Genomic DNA, 19,603 nt, shown 5'->3' with positions numbered 1-19,603 from the left:
AGTGTGGAAGTCGTGCAATAAAAATGTTTTCCAACATGTCTGCGTATTTCGGTGAAGTCACTTACACAGCATTTCCAAGGCCATCTTCAAAAACATATGGCCCTATGATCCATAGTGAATACATGGCGCACCACACAGTAACTTTCGCGGAGTGTAGTGGCTGGTGATGCGGTTCTCTAGGTTTAACATCACTACAAAATCGCAAGTTCTACTTGTTCATATAGCTGGAAGGATGGATGTGAGCTTCATCACTCAGCCACAGACGGTTTACAATGTCCTCGTCTTGGTTAGTCATGTTCTAAAATTCTAAGTAGAACCGTCTTCGGCTCACATAATCTGTTTCCTTAAGCGCCTGGATCGTTTGGATTTTGTAGGGGTGAAAAATGTTGGTGTAAATTTCTTCTTACTGTTCTGTTTGAAATCCCAAATGTAGCGTTGTGCCGAACAGATGAGCGACTAGGGCTTTTGTCAGTGGCAACTCTTACACGTTCCATGTTTTCAGGCATGCGCACAGTTTTTGGTCTCCGAGTTTCCTTCTTTGTCGTTGACGCCGTCTCTTCAAAGATCTCAACCCACTTTTTAATCGCACAGGCAGATGGCACCTGCCGATTTCGATAATGTTGAAGTTGTTGCGGAATGCAAGACGTGCTAGCTGGTACGAACTACCGTTTTGATAAAATGGTTTGACGCCGTACACATATTGCTGTGGGGTCCAGCGCTCCATTATGACTAAATGCTATTTCGCGCCAAACGTGACTGACGCTATCTCCTCTATCTCTCTCCGACGCAGCTTGATTCGTGAGCTTATTAAAATCGCTCAATATTATGTCTCACCCTGTATTTGTTGCAGCCAGTATCTTAGACTAACAATTTCTCCTTTATGCGATACTGTATCTACATTATCCACTTCTGGATGTTTTATCAATTATTTGACAAATCCTTCTTATATTTTGGAAACCTTTCCTTTCCTTACTTTCTTTCCAGCAACCTATCTTTTCGTACTATTATCTAGTACAGATTTTAGCAGACCATTCCAGATGCATTGCTCTTTTGCAGTTTACTGTTTTTATGTATATATGTAAAATAACTTTGTTGTTAATAAAATGTGAATTTATATTTAACAACAGCACTTGCTACTGTCTCTGTCTGCCATATTTCTTTTGACAGCTCTTGTCATCAACATTCAGTAAGTCCCTTCTGTTGAAAAATTATTCACGAACGATTTTGTACCTCAACATTCAGTTACCACCGTGGGCTTTATAGAAGATGAGAGCCAGTTTGCACTGTGGCTATTTTCTGCGTCATTATTCTGTATTAAACAGAGCGTATAGACACAACAGATGACATTTAAGCGTCAGATTCCTCATCAAAAGTAATAAGCTGATTCGGGCATGCTTCTGGAATGTGTTAGTTTCTACGACCCAGACAGTTATGACTTACTATCTCATGTATGTACGTTGTTATTTGGATGAGGTATGATGACTAGAACGCCATGATGGCATGTTGTTCATGCTTGATGTCCCGCAAGTACATTTTAGTGTTTGTGATCATGCACATTGCACTAGACAACTAATTCGTGGCGGTGGACCCCGGGCTCTACAGGCAGCTGACAAAAATCACTTTCTGTGTGATTTTGTTCAAATCGACAGTTTACACATAATTCAGCAATAAAAAGCTGCTTTCGATCTGGCGATGAAAGCATAAGAGAACGCCAGTAGCGTTTGGCATTCAAAGAAGGGCGGTCGAAAATTCGCAGGCTTTTTTTATTCACAAAAGAGCGTTACCAAACTATGAAAAACCTAAACTGGCATACGCTTGAAAATAGAAGTCAGTTATTTCACGAAAGCCAACTGACAACGTACGAGAAACAATATTAAGTGAACAGCCTCAGATCTACTTCAGTACCGTAAATGTCGTTCCTGTAAGGTCAATGAAAACAAGATTAGACTAACTGCTAACATTCGTACTGGGCTCCATACGCGATTATCCTAACATGTGGTACAATGCTAAGTACCATCTGCGATGCACTACACAGCTTGTTGCAGTGTACGCGTATCTATATGAATATGGTATGTGTTCTTTTGGACATGTCCTAAAGAACAGATACCATCAGTGACCATGCGGCGGTCTAGATTGAAATGATAATTGAATCAAAACCCTACGCTGTCGACAGGCGTTGATATACATCAATGGGGACAGTTGAAAATGTGTGCCCCGACCGGGACTCGAACCCGGGTTCTCCTGCTTACATGGCAGACGCTCTATCCATCTGAGCCACCGACGGCACAGAGGATTGTATGACTGCAGGAATTTATCCCTTGCACGCTCCCCGTGAGACCCACATTCCCAACTTAATGTCCACACACTCCATTCGTAGTGCCCCTGACCGTTACACTCATTATTCGCCGCAGACCATCGTACCGAGTCCCGTAAGAGTTCGGGCAATACGTGTGCATCCGCACAGAAGAAGAAGGTCAATGGCCGGTTAGCCTTAATTATATGAAGATGGTATCTGTTCTTTCGGACATGTCCGAAAGAACGGATACCATCTTCATATCCCGGCAGTACTCTCGGTGGCTCAGATGGATAGAGCGTCGGCCATGTAAGCAGGAGATCCCGGGTTCGAGTCCCTGTCGGAGTACACATTTTCAACTGTCCCCGTTGATGTACATCAACGTCTGTCGCCAGCGTATGGTCTTGATTTAATTATCATTTCACGCGTATGTACGTTGATGTAGTACATTTGAGAGTGTTCATTCATTGCAACGGAGAGCTGAAGCTTCCTGTCAGGCGGAAAGTGGACAAAAAAATTGGAAATTTGTGGTAAGGTCTTAAGAGACCAAACTGCTAGGGTCATCGGTCCCTAAGCTTACACACCATATATTATAACTTAAATGAACTTACGCTAAAGACGACACATTCATCCATGCCCTAGGGAGGACTTGAACCTCTGACGGGTGCGTGGAGCGGGGGGGGAGGGGGGGAGGAAGGGGGGGGGGGGGAGCCGGCGGACCGTGACAAGATGCCCCTGACCGCGTGGCTATACCGCGCGGCGAAAGTGGAGAGTTTGAATAATTTATGCTATGTATATTCTGTGCGATGTCGAACGGCATGGCTATTTTCCCTGGCGCCAGCGCTCTTGTTCTTGGATATGTGGCACTGGAGGCGGCAGAGCGCGTTTGTTGTTGGATGGAGCCCACGGGAAATACGGGCCCCCGCAACGAACGTGTAAAATCACACTAGTTAGCTATATCAAGATACATCACGAATGCTCAGCAACGTCCAGTGCAGAAATAAAATCAGTATGTAAATGAAGAAATACTCGCTAAAGTTTTTAAATTTTTTATGTGTTATCGAGACCTGGAGTTCATTCAAAGTGCAGTTTCGATGTACTAATAGTGACTTGCTCTTCACTGGAGACATTCACTGCAGCTCCTAAGACCTATAGAGTCACCTGCTGTGACGTATGTCACAGGGACCGTATACCTGGTTGGCCCCATTGCGGGAGATATGACCGCCGTAAGCGCTGCCATCGCGCAGTCAAGAGAGCCCATTGACGCCGTGGGCCAGTCTGCTGTACCGAGAGGGCGTGACAACTTCAACTTGAGCCAGCAGCGGAGGCCGCTGTAATTGGCGGTTAACACGTCATGGTTCACACTTGCTCGGCATCGGCGTGGCTAGTCGGAGCGGTCATTTCTTGAAGAGACACGAACAAGGCCGGTATGAAAGGAGCCAAGTCCAAACGGCCTGGCGGAGTCGGTGGACTGGTACTGGACGGGCAACGATCAGCGCAGAAGGCGGTCGTGTGGACAGCAAGCTCCGGCCACGCACACAGCACTGTAGTGGAAGTGGGGAACGGCTTCAGCAGATTGCGAGGAGCACAGTCAGAGTGCGTTCGGTGTTAATGTTGCTAACCTGCTTAGCTTGGTTTCAAGTCGAGTCACAATGTTTTGTACAACAGTGTCAAGATACATTGGGTGCTGCCAATTGTAATTCACTGCGCTATGGAAATTTGCGAGAGCTGTCTAATGCAGACAGAGCACGCAATAGTGAATGATATGTCGGTAAGCGGTTCTATTTATCAGTAAACACTACACACGCAACTGTACTAATCAAATAAGACTTTCTGTTACAACAACTGTTCTGTTCTCTAAACAGTTATCTTAAATTGTGCTCCAGTCTTGTTATTTTCGAACCAGTGGTTCACTTTAGTGTAGTAAAAATTATTATAGAGGCATATGTTACACGTTTTTCACATGAGTATTTTGATTGCTGATTATTTAAACCTAAGTATGGATAGTGGCTAGTGCTGTTAGTAGTTATACAGTAAGGAGTAGTTAGGGCATATTCTCAGGCATGAAGGGATCACCAGTTTAGTATTGGAGGGCAGCGTGGATGGTAAAAATCGTAGAGGGAGACCAAGAAATGAATACACTAAACAGATTCAGAAAGATGTAGGTTGCATTAGGTACTGGGAGATAAAGAACGTTGCACAGGGTAGACTACCATGGAGAGCTGCATCAAATTAGTCTCTGGACTGAAGACCACAACAACAACAACAACAGTGGCTGTATCACGTATTCTGTATCCTATATAAGTTGCTGAAATTTTGTTTTTGTGGGGATCCACAGCTTCTAAATGCTTAATAAAGGGAAACATGGTCCATAATAGACTGCAATGTAGGCAATGTTTGTTTAAGTATGCGATTACCCAATTTCGAATACTCGTCATTTTCAAGCATAATTACACGTAAAACGTTTATTACTCATGTGCTTGAAAACAAAAAGTCGTCAAAATTAGTTAATCGCACGATTTAAATAAAGATCGTCTGCATTACAAACTACTTCTACATTATTTACTACATAAGTTGACTATTTTCTAGCATAAAGACTCGCTAGTGACATAACTATTGTTAACTGTTATGAAGCTTTGGTTGCGCATTGCAGGACCCGGGTATTTATTCTGTACAGTTTATTGTTATTTCAAAGAGGATACTTTGTGATTTTGAGCCCTGCTAAGGTTTATTCTGATTTCAAAGAACTAATTGTTACGCCAAAGGAATTTATGTTTTGTATATTGATATTCTGCATGTTAAACAATTATCAAAACTGAGCCCACGTCTGCACAGCCACCAGCCCGAACACCACTCCAACTAAATCTCACGCACCAGTTTATATAGCGCAAAAACGAGTTCGTTAGTTAGTCAGTTAATTAGTTTCATGTTCCTCATATCATTTGCACGATAAATTGGAATGATGTATGTTCACACTGCAATTTGCTTTCCAATTATGGCGATATGTATGGTGTTTGTTTCCAAATTTTAATATGCTCTCTGAGAGACATTTTATATCACTGGGCAACTGATGAAAAGTCTTAATTGTGGCACTGTACGACCCTTTGTGTGCTAAAGATAACCTCAGTATGAAGTAATGAATATCATTTTTCCTTCTGGTATTATAATTATGTACCGGTACGTCACTGTTCCTTTTGAACTGCAGTGGATTATTTACGACGAACTTCATGAGTGAACAAATATACTGTCAAACAGTACCCAGAATGCTCAACTACTTAAACGGATGTCTACAAGATGATCGTCGATGAGCACCACATATCATTCTTACTGCGCCCCTCTGAACAACGAACGTTAGTTCAGTTGACTTACAGGTGTAATACTCTCGTAATGCTAAAATTAAGTAGAGGGTATTTCCAAAATATCCTTCTCATTTCGAGATGAATATATGTTCTGCATTTATGAAGATAGAAGCGTGGAGTGAACTGTAGATTGCGCACCGAATCTAGAAGTTTACATCGGCACCAGTTATAATTTATCGGGTCAGATGGTTATCAAATGGTTGAAATGGCTCTGAGCACTATGGGACCTAACTTCTGAGGTCATCAGTCCCCTAAAACGTAGAACTACTTAAACCTAAGTAACCTAAGGACATCACACACATCCATGCCCGAGGCAGAATTCGAACCTGCGACCGTAGCGGTCGTGCGGCTCCATACTGTAGCGCCTAGAACCGCTCGGCCACCCCGGTCGGCAGATGGTTATCAAATGGTGTTTACCTAGTGCAGATAACTCGCTCGCTTATTCATTAAGGAGTGTGCATTGTATCGAGATACCGATAATGCAGAATAACGAGGCGTTTTACCTTCACCATTTCAATAGGTATTACTGAGATCCATCTGCACGTAAGAGCACTTCTTAACAACGAGTTACCCCAATGATGAATCGGCCGTATGGAACTTGCATACCTTGCATTGCACCACAGGCCACCAAGATCGCCTGTCCTCATGATACAATAAGTGATATATTTTGTAGAGCTTAGTGTGAGACTCTGTCAGTGTGCCTCTCCCTCAACGTCGTCGGCTATACTACGATGCTGCACAGCAATATTACTGAAAGCGATGTCTCCCGATATGATCGCAGAAGTAAGGGACGGTTTTGACAATCGCGTGGATGTTTGTCGTGCGTTCGGTGGAGGATACGTTCATCTTTCAGTGAAAGGCAAATGAAAATTTTTGATCCTAAATACAATTTTAAAAAGTGTCTCAACGTTGTATGTGCGTGTACGTGCAGGTTTCTGTTGTTATTGTTGTGGTCTTTAGCAGCTCTCCGTGCTACTCTATCCTGCGCTTGGCTCTTCATCTCCAAGTAACTACTGCAACCTACATTCTTCTCAATCTGATTACTGTATTCACCTCTTGGTTTCCATCTGCGAATTTTACCACCCACACTTCCCTCCAATACCAAATTGGTGATCCCTTGATGCCTCAGAATGTGTCTATCAACCGATCCCTTGTTTTGCTCAAGTTGTGCCACAAATTTCTTATCTCCCCGATTCCATTCAGTACCTCCTCATTAGTTAGGTGATCTGCTCATCTAATCTTCAACATTCTTCTGTAGCACCACATTTCGAAAGTTTCTGTTCTCTTTTCGTCTAAACTTTTTATCGTCCTAGATTCACTTCCAAAGAAAGCTACACTCCGTACAAATACTTCCAGAAGAGACTTCCTGACACTTAAATCAATATTCGATGTTAGCGAACTCCTCTTCTCCAGGAAAGCTTTCCTGGCCATTGCCAGTCTACATTTTGTGTCCTCTCTTCTTCGGCCATCATCAGTTATTTAGCAGCCCAAATAGCAAAACTCACATACTACTTTCAGTGTATCGTTTCCTATCTAACTCACTGACCATCACCTGATTTAATTTGACTATATTCCGTTTTTCTTGTTTCACTTTAGTTGATGTTCATCTTGTATCGTCCTTTCAAGACCGTCTCCGTTCGATTCAACTGCTCTTCCAAGCGTTTTGCTGTCCCTGAGAGAATTACAATATCGTCGACAAACCTCAAAGTTTTTATGTCTTCTCCTTGTACGTTAATTCCTGCTCCAAATTTTTCTTTGTTTTACTTTACTGCCTGCTCAATTTACAGACTGAATAGCATCGGTAACAGTCTACAATCCTGTCTCACTTCCATCTCAGTTACTGCTTCTCTTACATGCCCCTCTACTCTGATTACTGCCATCTGGTTTCTGTACAAGCAGTAAACCTGCCATCTTCAGAATTCCAAACAGTATATTCCTGTCAAGATTAACAGAAGTTTCCTCTAAGTCTACAGACAAAATGGTTAAAATGGCTCTGAGCACTATGGGACTTAACATCTGAAGTCATCAGTCCCCTAGAACTTAGAACTACTTAAACCTAACCAACCTAAGGACATCACACACATCCATGCCCGAGGCAGGATTCGAACCTGCGACCGTAGCGGTCGCGCAGTTCCAGACTGAAGCGCCTAGAACCGATCGGCCACACAAGCCGGCTAAGTCTACAGATTTACGGTACACCGCTGCAAGAAGGAGGGTAAGTTCCTTCGCGTACTTTGTGTAAAATCGAATTGGTATCCCATCAGGTCCAGCGACCTTTCCTCCTTTGAGCGATTTTAATTGTTTTTCTATCTCTCTGTCATCTATTTCGATATTTACCGTTTTCTCATCTGTGCAACAATCTAGAGAAGGAACTACAGTGCAGTCTTCCTGCAAAGCTGTTTCACAGAGGAAGACTGCACTGTAATTCCTTCTCTAGATTGTCGCACAGATCACAAAATGGTAGATATCGACATATATGACAGAGGGATAGAAAAACACTTAAAATCGCTCAAAAGAGGAAAGACCGCTGGACCTGATGGGATACCAGTTCGATTGTACACAAAGTACGAGAAGGAACTTGCCCCCCTTCTTGCAGCAGTGTACCGTAAGTCTCTAGAAGAACGTAGCGTTCCAAAAGATTGGCAAAGGGCACAGATCATCCCCGTTTTCAAGAAGGGACGTCGAACAGATGTGCAGAACTATAGACCTATATCTCTAACGTCGATCAGTTGTAGAATTTTGGAATACTTATTATGTTCGAGCGTAACAACTTTTCTGGAGACTAGAAATCTACTCTGTAGGAGTCAGCATGGGTTTCGAAAAAGATGATCGTGTGAAACGCAGCTCGTGCTATTCGTCCAGGAGACTCAGAGGGCCATAGAGACGGGTTCCCATGTAGATGCCGTGTTTCTTGACTTCCGCAAGGCGTTCGATACAGTTCCCCACAGTCGTTTAATGAACAAAGTAAGAGCATATGGAGAATCAGACCAATTGTGTGATTGGATTGAGGAGTTCCTAGATAACAGGACGCAGCATGTCATTCTCAATGGAGAGAAGTCTTCCGAAGTAAGAGTGATTTCAGGTGTGCCGCAGGGGAGTGTCGTAGGACCGTTGCTATTCACAATATACATAAATGACCTTGTAGATGACATCGGAAGTTCACTGACGCTTTTTGCGGATGATGCTGTGGTATATTTAGAGGTTGTAACAATGGAAAATTGTACTGAAATGCAGGAGGATCTGCAGCGAATTAACGCATGGTGCAGGGAATGGTAATTGAATCTCAATGTAGACAAGTGTAATGTGCTGCGAATACATAGAAAGAAAGATCCCTTATCATTTAGTTACAATGTAGCAGGTCAGCAACTGGAAGCAGTTAATGCCATAAATTATCTGGGAGTACGCATTAGGAGTGATTTAAAATGGCATGATCATATAAAGGTGATCGTCGCTAAAGCAGATGCCAGATTGAGATTCATTGTAAGAATCCTAAGGAAATGCAATCCGAAAACAAAGGAAGTAGGTTACAGTACGTTTGTTCGCCCACTGCTTGAATACTGCTCAGCAGTGTGGGATGCGTACCAGATGGGGTTGATGGAAGAGATAGAGAAGATCCAACGGAGAGCAGCACGCTTCGTTACAGGATCATTTAGTAATCGCGAAAGCGTTACGGAGATGATAGATAAACTCCAGTGGAAGACTCTGCAAGAGAGTCGCTCAGTAGCTCGGTACGGGCTTTTGTTGAAGTTTCGAGAACATACGTTCACCGAGGAGTGAAGCAGTATATTGTTCCTTCCTACGTATATCTCGTAAAGAGACCATGAGGATAATATCAGAGAGATTAGTGCCCACATAGAGGCATACTGACAATCTTTCTTTCCACGAACAATACGAGACTGGAACAGAATGGAGAACCAATAGAGGTGCTCAAGGTACCCTCCGCCACACACCGTCAGGTGGCTTGCGGAGTATGGATGTAGATGTAGGTGAGAAATGCTATAAAAGTAGATCTGCCTGTACTTATCCTATCTTCTAAAAGATGTCGTAGGTCAGTATTGCCTCGCACGTTCACCGGCCGGTGTGGCAAAGCGGTTCTGTGCGCTTCAGTGTGGAACCGCGCGACCGCTACGTCGCAGGTTCGAATCCTGCCTCGGGCATCGATTTGTGTGATGTCCTTAGGTTAGTTAGGTTTAAGTAGTTCTAAGTTCTAGGGGACTGATGACATCAGATGTTAAGTCCCATAGTGATCAGAGCCATTTGAGCCTCGCGTGTTCCTACATCTCTCCGGAATTCATACTGGCCATCCCCGAGACCGGCTGCTACCAATTTTTCCATTATTCTGTATTTTGCAACCATTACTTATTAAATCGATAGTTCGGTAATATTCACACCTATCAGCACCCGCTTTCTTTGGGATTAGAATTTTTACGCACAAAATATAACCTATTGAATCCAATTGTGCTTTCGAAAATAAATACTGTGTAATCCTCTGTGTACACTAACATTTACTCCAAAGTTTCTGTCTTAGATCATGTAGAAGGTATAAGATTATGAAACGAGATAGACTCTCTCTATTAGGAGATCTATTCTGAAAGAAATTTCTTCCAAGTATTCATCTGCATTTAGGCGTTTTGCTTTGGACTCCATGTTTCAATAGGGTAATGTCACCAGAGAGGGATTCTTCTGACACCCAGTACTTTCCACAAGGACAGATTCTCATTAACAGTGTGACACACCTGTCTGAGACGATGTAGCGGTGGGCGAGTATACCTTTCGCTGACTTCCGCAGAGGGATTCCCCACAGGGAGAAGGTCGGGGGCGCCGGATTAACGGCGCGCTGCCCCTGAGGATGTGGCGGTCAGGGTGTATAACCTGCGGTGGGCGATAAGGCGCCGCTTGTGCCACGAGAGCAATCAATACCGCAAGGCCGGCGGCTGTAGGCGGCGAGGCGCGCCGCGGCGTGCATAGCTGGAGGCTGGAGGCTGGAGGCTGGGGCTGGAGGCTGGAGGCCGCCCTCAGATAACAGGTGTCCCGCCCGCCCACAATTATCTGATACCGAGTCCCCGGGGCCGGGCGGCGGCGCGTACACTTATCACTTCTGCTCTGCTGCGCGGACCACCCAGTTGCGTTTCTCCTGGCCGAACACCGTCCACTGGTATCCATCGGCTCTCCACAACCTTCTTTCTTGGACAGATAGCTTCAAATCCTTACACGTACTAAAATACTCTTCCTGAACTATACATACACTACTGGCCATTGATATTGCTACACGAAGAAGAAATGCAGATGATAATCCGGTATTCATTGGACAAATATATTATAGTTGAACTGACATGTGATTACATTTTCACGCAATTTGGGTGCATAGATCCTGAGAAATCAGTACCCAGAACAACCACCTCTAGCCATAATAACGGCCTTGATATGCCTGGGCATTGAGTCAAAAAGAGCTTGGATGGCGTGTACAGGTACAGCTGCCCATGCAGCTTCAACACGATACCACAGTTCATCAAGAGTAGTGGCTGGCATATTGTGACGAGCCAGTTGCTCGGCCACCATTGACCGGAAGTTTTCAAATGGTGAGGGGTCTGGAGAATGTGCTGGCCAGGGCAGCAGTTGAACATTTTCTGTATCCAGAAAGGCCCGTACAGGACCTGCAACATGCGGACGTGCATTATCCTGCTGAAATGTACGGTTTCGCAGGGATCGAATGAAGGGTAGAGCCACGGGTTGTAACACATCTGAAATGTAACGTCCACTGTTCAAAGTGCCGTCAGTGCGAACAAGAGGTGACCGAGACGTGTAACCAATGGCACCCCTATACCATCACGCCGGGTGATACGCCAGTATGACGATGACGAATACACGCTTCCAATGTGCGTTCACCGCGATGTCGCCAAATATGGATGCGACCATCATGATGCTGTAAACAGAACCTGGATTCATTCGAAAAAATGACGTTTTGACATTCGTGCAACCAGTTTCGTCGTTGAGTACACCATCGCAGGCGCTCCTGACTGTGATGCAGCGTCAAGGGTAACCGCAGCCATGGTCTCCGAGCTGACAGTCCATGCTGCTGCAAACGTCGTCGAACTGTTCGTGTAGAGGGTTGCTATCTTGCAAACGTCCCCATCTGTTGACTCAGAAGTCGAGACGTGGCAGCATTATCCGTTACAGCCATGCGGATAAAATGCCTGTCATCTCGACTGATAGTGATACGAGGTCGTTGGGATCCAGCACGGCGTTCCGTATGACCCTCCTGAACCCACCGATTCCATATTCTGCTAACAGTCATTGGATCTCGACCAACCCGAGCAGGAATGTCGCTATACGATGAACCGAAATCGCGATAGGCTACAGTCCGACGTTTATCAAAGTCGGAAACGTGATGGTACGCATTTCTCCTCCTTACGCGAGGCATCACAACAACGTTTCACGAGGCAACGCCTGTCAACTGCTGTTTGTGTATGAGAAATCGGTTGGAAACTTTCCTCATGTCAGCACGTTGTAGGTGTCGCCATCGGCGTCAGCTTAGTGTGAATGCTCTGAAAAGCTAATCATTTGCATATCACAGCATCTTCTTCCTGCTGGTTAAATTTCGCGACTGTAGCGCGTCATCTTCGTGGTGTAGCATTTTTAATGTCCAGTAGTGTAGTATCTGTTCAGCACTTTCTCTCATTTTGCAGTACCAAAATACTACTGTGAAATGCTTCCCATAATCTTTCGTTTGGTAGTTATCTTACACACGCGAAAATGTAGGTACCCCTTCCAACAGCCGGCCGCGGTGGCCGAATGGTTCTAGGCGCTTCAGTCCGGGACCGCGCAACTGCTACGGTCGCAGGTTCGAATCCTGCCTCGGACATGGATGTGTGTGATGTCCTTAGGTTTAAGTAGTTCTACGTTCTAGGGGACTGATGACCTCCGATGTTAAGTCCCATAGTGCTCACAGCCATTTCAAGCATTTGAACCTTTCAACAAGTGCTCCTCCGTTTTTTCGTTATTAAGATATTCATATAACCGCTGTGCAACAAAGCTAAATTCTTTTTCTCGAAACGCCCTAATTGTCTCCAATTGTGACACAAAAGTTTGAGGTTTTTGTCAATGGTGCATACAACCTGCCCCTGTAACGCTGCAAAAGCATGACACCTAGTGATGTCAACTTCGGGGTGCGTGAATAAAATGGCAAAGGTTCTCTGTAAGACCACTCAGTCCAGCAACATTCTCGGTGCCATCCGCCCTCCTTTGCTGAGTACCGTAACAATGTACCCTTGCCGACAGAACTAATGACAAGAGTATTAGGCTCCTGCAGGTAGGCTACGCTGGTGCTGTGGCGACTGTTACTAAGCAGATCTGTTTGTGATCGTGTTTCCAAGTTACTGCTATGTTAGTGACAATTTGTGAACAGTGACCAAGGGAGCCACGGAAATTGATACACCGCAACACATCACAACGAGACTGCCCCGCCAGAAGAACAAAGATGACCACAGCATTTGCGAAAAGACTATGTAACATTAGTATGACCTTACTGTTAAGTTGATTTTGTAATGCCATTTAGCCTGAAGATGAGGTTTAACCCTCGAAACATGTCGCTAAATAAATAAGTAATACAACAGTTGACAAAATTTGTGACTGGTAGCGGTAATTTAAAAACAAGAAAAAAAACTGTACATATGCTACTAAGCTGTGCAGAATCGGAGGTGTGGCAAAGTAATTGCCTGTCTGAAAGCGCCTAGGACTGCGTTACAGGTTGTCTCTATTCATGTATATCTTTAAAAATGCTCAACAAAAGCAATTGCATCGAGGGTGTTACCAAAGTGAGGCGTCTTAAAAGAATTCCTTCCCTTTTTTTCACACTCGTGTCAATATCGCACCCCTCAGTGATCACTCCACAGCAGGCCGCATGCAGGAGGGCTAGAAAAGCATAAGTACCCTTTGCTGCTTCAGATCACCCTCAAATTTCATTGAGTGGTTTCGAACAATTCTGTGGTTCCACCTTTGTACATCGGAGCAAAACTTGCGCTTGCACTACAATCCAAAGGTGTGTGACCACGTTCATAAGGTTGCTCGCCGATGTCCTTGGAGAAGGGATGAATCGTATGAGGGTGGCAGAAATGTCAGCGATAGTGAAGAACGTCGTCCTGCCGCTCATCCCACTGCAAACTTCTGTTTTCGACTGCGCCCATTGGGCGTCGATTCCCACACAATCGACGCCCCATGGGAAGAGATGGTTTCATTGACGTCCTTTATGCTACCCTATAAGGCTTTTGCATGTCGATTTTGAGCGGTGGTGTGCACGAATTGTTTTCCTCTTCCATCCATAAAAAAACTGCATCACTTCAACGCTGGGAGTCGCAGCTGTGTCCTCCACTGCAGGAGCGTCAAAGAAGGGGTGAAATGTTGGTAAGAGGCGAAGTGACGACCTTCTCATCGTGTCAGTCATCCACGGTGGCGTTGGGCATAATAATGGTGAAATTTGGCAATGTCACCTTACTATCCCACGTTAAACATCACAATAACGTTTGTGCTCTGACGTTTTTTTCACATACGTCGACCCTTGCTGTTTGAGGGTTCGGGAAGCGTAAGGATGATGTTGCAGTATGCCAAGCTTTCGTTTCGTTAGACGCGAAAGTTGTAAGCACCTTTGAGCCAAATTTCAAACTTACGCGTCCCAGTGGGAAATAATTACTGCGTTTCGCAAAAATAATACTTTAATTGTGTTGAGCAATGTATAAACCTACATAATAATAAGTGTATAATATTTTTTTTTGTACCAGTCTACTATCAGTGGTGACTTTAGTACATTAATCTGTAGGTGTATGCTCCCAATCTCTATTGAGTCTTCCTTTATATTGTTTTTTGTCTACAGTTCGTATCACGTCAGGTATGTCAGAGCTACATGCATTGTGTCTAAGTTGATACTTTAAAACATTCTTAAACAATCGCTTAAACACGTTATAGCCTAATTTTGGCTGCACAAATGTTTTCATATTTGTAGCAAGCTGTCGGCAGTGTGACTCAATAAACACAAGAGTGAAGTTAAACGTGGCTGTCTTCAGACAGGCAGCAAGCCTGAAGTGGTCACAGAAACTCACACCTCAATAACTAAATCTGCTTAAACGCCGAAGAAGTATCGGTAATTCTCCTCTCTTTAGACTGGCAAAAGACACCGCCAGTCAACAACTTAAATCATCTACATATGACACACTCGACCCTCTCCCACGAACGAAATATTCACTGCTCGCCAGAGTCCAAGCGCCAATTCTTTCACATAAATGCACACAAAACAGAGTCACTTAGACAAGAAACTACCACACCGTTCATATCGATTAAAAACCTTAAACAGAAAAAAGACGGATAATTTGCAGGTTAACAGTAGTACAGTGCACCATAAATGAACTCACACATAGCATGTTGAACCTTTAGGAATAGCCGGCAGGAGTGGCCGAGCGGTTCTAGGCGCTACAGTCTGGAGCTGCGGTCGCAGGTTCGAATCCTGCCTCGGGCATGGATGTGTGTGATGTCCTTAGGTTAGTTACATTTAAGTAGTTCTAAGTTCTAGTGGATTAATGAACACTGAAGATAAGTCCCATAGTGCTCAGAGCCACTTTGAACTTTAGGAATAAAACTAAAGTGACTATTTCAAGACAAAGCGTAAATGATCAGCAGTAAATATTTTATGTCGTATGAGGACCTGAGTGAGCATTACGTGTGTTTATCTAATAGCCTTGTGACTGACAGTAAAAAGTTTTCTGCCACATCCATTTTAGTAGCGCCACCTAGTGAAACAGTACGCAGTGGTCTGTGACCTTTTCGTTTACCACGACGTACGAGAATATATAGTTCGTGGCTTATTTTTGAAGATAAAACATCACCTGTTATAGAAACTTCCAGACTGAAAGAATGGAGAGGGAGCTGCTGGAAGTGGAAGGGTCAAACCCAAATAAATGTTACATCAGAATATTATTATTATAATACCTACAAAACGTTATTGCTATGGGGGTCAATCACAAATACATGTGCTCGAACGGTACCAACATAAATTCATGAAAGAGTTCATTAAAGCGCGCAGTATACTATCAGATGAAAAATGATCCTGTCGGACACAAAAAAACGTGATATGTTCCTCTTTAAAATACTGACAAAAATAGAGGAACCAGCTGCCTACACCCTCATTCCGCTTTGCTCACCAGTACTATTGACATGCAAACATATTCGCGTTCTTTTAACATAGAACATTCTAAATCGTTTTATGCAGTTTCTCGTTGTAGTGAAACCTCCGTACTCAGCATCTCCCTCTGACTGTCTTATTTTTCTACCTTCGATTTAAGTATATCTTAAAGTCACTGTCTCCTCTCTCACTTATTCTCTCTCCTTCTGTCTTATTTCCCTCATGTCGACAGTTGAAAATTTCTAAGGGGTCTAAACCATTTCTTCCCCAACACCAACGTGTTTAAGAATTCGGCCCAAAATGTGCCTTCCCCTACACCTACATATTAACTCAAATGAAAATATATGGTTCCAGAGACCTCTTCAAGAGTAAAAGGTTTATTACGTTTGAGACTGAGATGGCCTCTGGACTCATATAGTTTCATTTGATTACATCACATATGCCAGGGTTTGAGGCAGGATCCCCATTTAGTTCGAAGCTGAGGGGCTAATCCAATACAGTCGGAGAACCTGTGCAATGCTGTACGAGTTTAGGGGAAAACCAAGTTGGCTGACGCATCAATGGGAGTTTGCATTGAAAAGGGAGGCGTGCTAGGGTAGTCCGTGCAGTTGCACAGTAGCATCGTGCCACGGTGGCGTAGTGGTTAGCACATCTGCCTACTGAGCAGGAGACTCGGGTTTGAATCTCGGTCTTAGTAAAAAATTTCATGCGTCACTTCAATCTACATACACTATGTGATCAAGGGTATCCGGACACCTGGCTGAAAGTAACCTACAATTTCGAGGCGCCCTCCATCGGTGATGCTGGAATTCAATATACTGTTGTTCCACCCTTAGCCTTGATGACAGATTCCACTCCCGTAGGCATGCATTCAATCAGATGCTGGAAGGTTTCTTGGGTAATAGCAGCCCATCTTCACGGAATGCTGCATTGAGGACAGGTATAGATGTCGGTCGGTGACGCCTGGCACGAAGTAGGCGTTCCAAAACATCCAAAAGGTGTCCTAAAGGATTCAGGTCGGGACTCTGTGTAGGCCAGTCAATTATAGGGAAGTTATTGTCGTGTAACCATTCCGCCATATGCCGTGCATTATAAACAGGTGCTGGATCGTGTTGAAAGAAGCAATGGCCATCCCCGAATTGCTCTTCAACAGTGGGAAACAAGAAGATGCTTAAAACATCAGTGTAGGCTCCACGAGAAAGACAACCACACCATAACACCACCGCCTCCGAATTTTACTGTTGGCACTACACACGCTGGCTGATGACGTTCACCAGGCATTCGCCTTACCCACACCCTGCCATCGCATCGCCACATTGTGTACCGTGATTCGTCACTCCATACAACGTTTCTCTACTGTTCAATCGTCCAATGTTTACGCTCCTTTCACCAAGCGAGGCGTCGTTTGGCATTTACCGGCGTGATGTGTGGCTTATGATCAGCCGCTCGACCATGAAATCCAAGTTTTCTCACCTCCCGTCTAACTGTCATAGTACTTGCAGTGGATCCTGATGCAGTACGGAATTCCTGTGTGATGGTCTGGATAGATGTCTGCCTATTACACATTACGACTCTCTTCAACTGTCGGCGGTTCAGTCAACAGACAAGGTCGGCCTGTACGCTTTTGTGCTGTACGTGTCCCGTCACGCTTCCAATTCACTATCACATTGGAAACAGTGAACCTAGGGATGTTTAGGAGTGTGTAAATCTTGCGTACAGACGTATGACACAAGTGACACCCAGTCACCTGACCACGTTCGAAGCCCGTGAGTTCTGTGGAAAGATCTATTCGGCTCTCTCACGATGTCTAATGACTACTGAGGTCGCTGATATTGAGTACCTGTCAGTAGGTGGCAGCACAATACAACTAATATGAAAAGCAGCTTTTGGGGGTGTCCAGACACTTTTGATCACATGCACCACGGATATTTGGGACTTGAGAAGGTCTCTTTAACCCTATAATTTTTTTTATTGAGGCGCCTGTTTCGGGCTAGATCCCCCGTTTCGTTCGATACTGTAATGCTACTCCAATGCAGTTGGAAGCCTTCTGCAAGGCTTTACGAGTTAAGGGGAATAACAAGTGGGCTGAGGGGTGAATGGGAATTAGAGTGAGAGGGTCTGTGAAGTTGTAAAAAGCCACTGTGCCAAGGTGATGTAGTCATCTGTGTATCTGCCTAGTGAGTAGGAGAGCCGGGGCTGAATCCTGGCCTTTGAACAAAATTTCACCCTTCGCTTCAGTCTGCGGACACGTATCGGGGTGTCTAAAGTTTGCCTGTCTGAGAGGGTCAAGGCCACCCTAGTCTGTATACGGTCTCCAGACACCTGTATTTTCCATTTCCATTGTCTTCTTCTTTTCCTGCTACTGTCTCTCACTGACCGCCAGAATCTTCTCTTTCGCTCCCACTGTTGTTGTCTTCCTCCAGCTCTCTTTGTCTTTCACTGCCACTCTCCCTCTCACACCATCTCACGGTCTAATCTCTCTTTCTCTCCGACTGTCACTGTCTGCCGGCCGAAGTGGCCGTGCGGTTAAAGGCGCTGCAGTCTGGAACCGCAAGACCGCTACGGTCGCAGGTTCGAATCCTGCCTCGGGCATGGATGTTTGTGATGTCCTTAGGTTAGTTAGGTTTACCTAGTTCTAAGTTCTAGGGGACTAATGACCTCAGCAGTTGAGTCCCTTAGTGCTCAGAGCCATTTGAACCATTTGTCACTGTCTCTTCTCTCTTCCATCGTGCCTGTCTCTCTGATAGTCACTTTCATCAAAAAAAGCGCGAACATGATCGCAATATAAATTTTTGGTGAGGAGAGCGGGATGAAGATCTGAGCAGTTAGTCGAGCACTTTTATCAGAGTCTTTTAGAAAAGAGAATATCAGCCTTCTTGTGCTATGACGGGAGTATTTTTTTTTTTTTTTTTTTTTTTTTTTGCTCGTTCCCTTCTTCTTCCTGTTACAGCTGGATGTGTCACTTATATAAAACGACAGAAGTTTCGAACCTCTCCGGGACACTATGTTACGAACATATGGAAGAAATTTCGATGAAATGCCAAGAACATAAACCAATCCAGAATGAGATTTTCGCTCTGCAGCGGAGCGTGCGCTGATATGAAACTTCCTGGCAGATTAAAACTGTGTGCCGGATCGAGACTCGAACTAGCGACCTTTGCCTTTCGCAGGCAAGTTCTCTACCATCTGAGCTACCCAAGCACGATTCACGCCTCGCAGCTTTACTTCTGCCAGTATCTCGACTCCTACCTTCCAAACTTCACAGAAGCTCTCCTGCGAACCTTGCAGAACTAGCACTCCTGGAAGAAAGGATATTGCGGATACATGGCTTAGCCACAGCCTGGGGGATGTTTCCAGAAGTTTGGAAGGTAGAAGTCGAGATACTGGCAGAAGTAAAGCTGAGAGGACGGGCCGTGAGTCGTGCTTGGGTAGCTCAGATGGTAGAGCACTTGCCCGCGAAAGGAAAAAGTCCCGAGATCGAGTCTCGGTCCGGCACACAGTTTTAATCTGCCAGGAAATTACATAATCTACTGTCGTTGCCCGCCCCACAAACTGTACTTTTCATACCAAAAAATTGTGGGTTTTCGAGGTTTGCTTAGGAACCACCCATAAACACGTGGTGCTTTTGTAAGATGCCTGAGATCCACCATAGACCACAAGTGATGCGAAACAACAAACCGATTTGCTCAACTTGGCTGGGATGGGATGTTTAAATTTTGACATCATACTGTAGGATAGCTACAGTATGACCAATCTTCCGATAGGTGTATAAATGGTCACTGG

The 19,603-nt window shown here is 44.5% G+C and overlaps 1 protein-coding gene and 1 non-coding gene across 2 annotated transcripts in view; one reads left to right on the top strand and one right to left on the bottom strand.

The window, feature by feature from the left end:
- Positions 1 to 19,603, top strand: part of LOC124596227 (cyclic nucleotide-gated cation channel alpha-3) — a 1,106,485-nt gene that overhangs the window by 690,570 nt on the left and 396,312 nt on the right. The gene's annotated exons all lie outside the window — the stretch shown is intronic.
- Trnat-ugu lies at positions 2,211 to 2,285 on the bottom strand. Its single transcript has one exon. It is a non-coding gene; the product is annotated as a tRNA-Thr (tRNA).

Source organism: Schistocerca americana, chromosome 2 (assembly GCF_021461395.2).
Source record: "Schistocerca americana isolate TAMUIC-IGC-003095 chromosome 2, iqSchAmer2.1, whole genome shotgun sequence".
Taxonomy (NCBI): Eukaryota; Metazoa; Arthropoda; class Insecta; order Orthoptera; family Acrididae; genus Schistocerca; species Schistocerca americana.
This window is presented reverse-complemented; position numbering and strand designations above follow the sequence as displayed.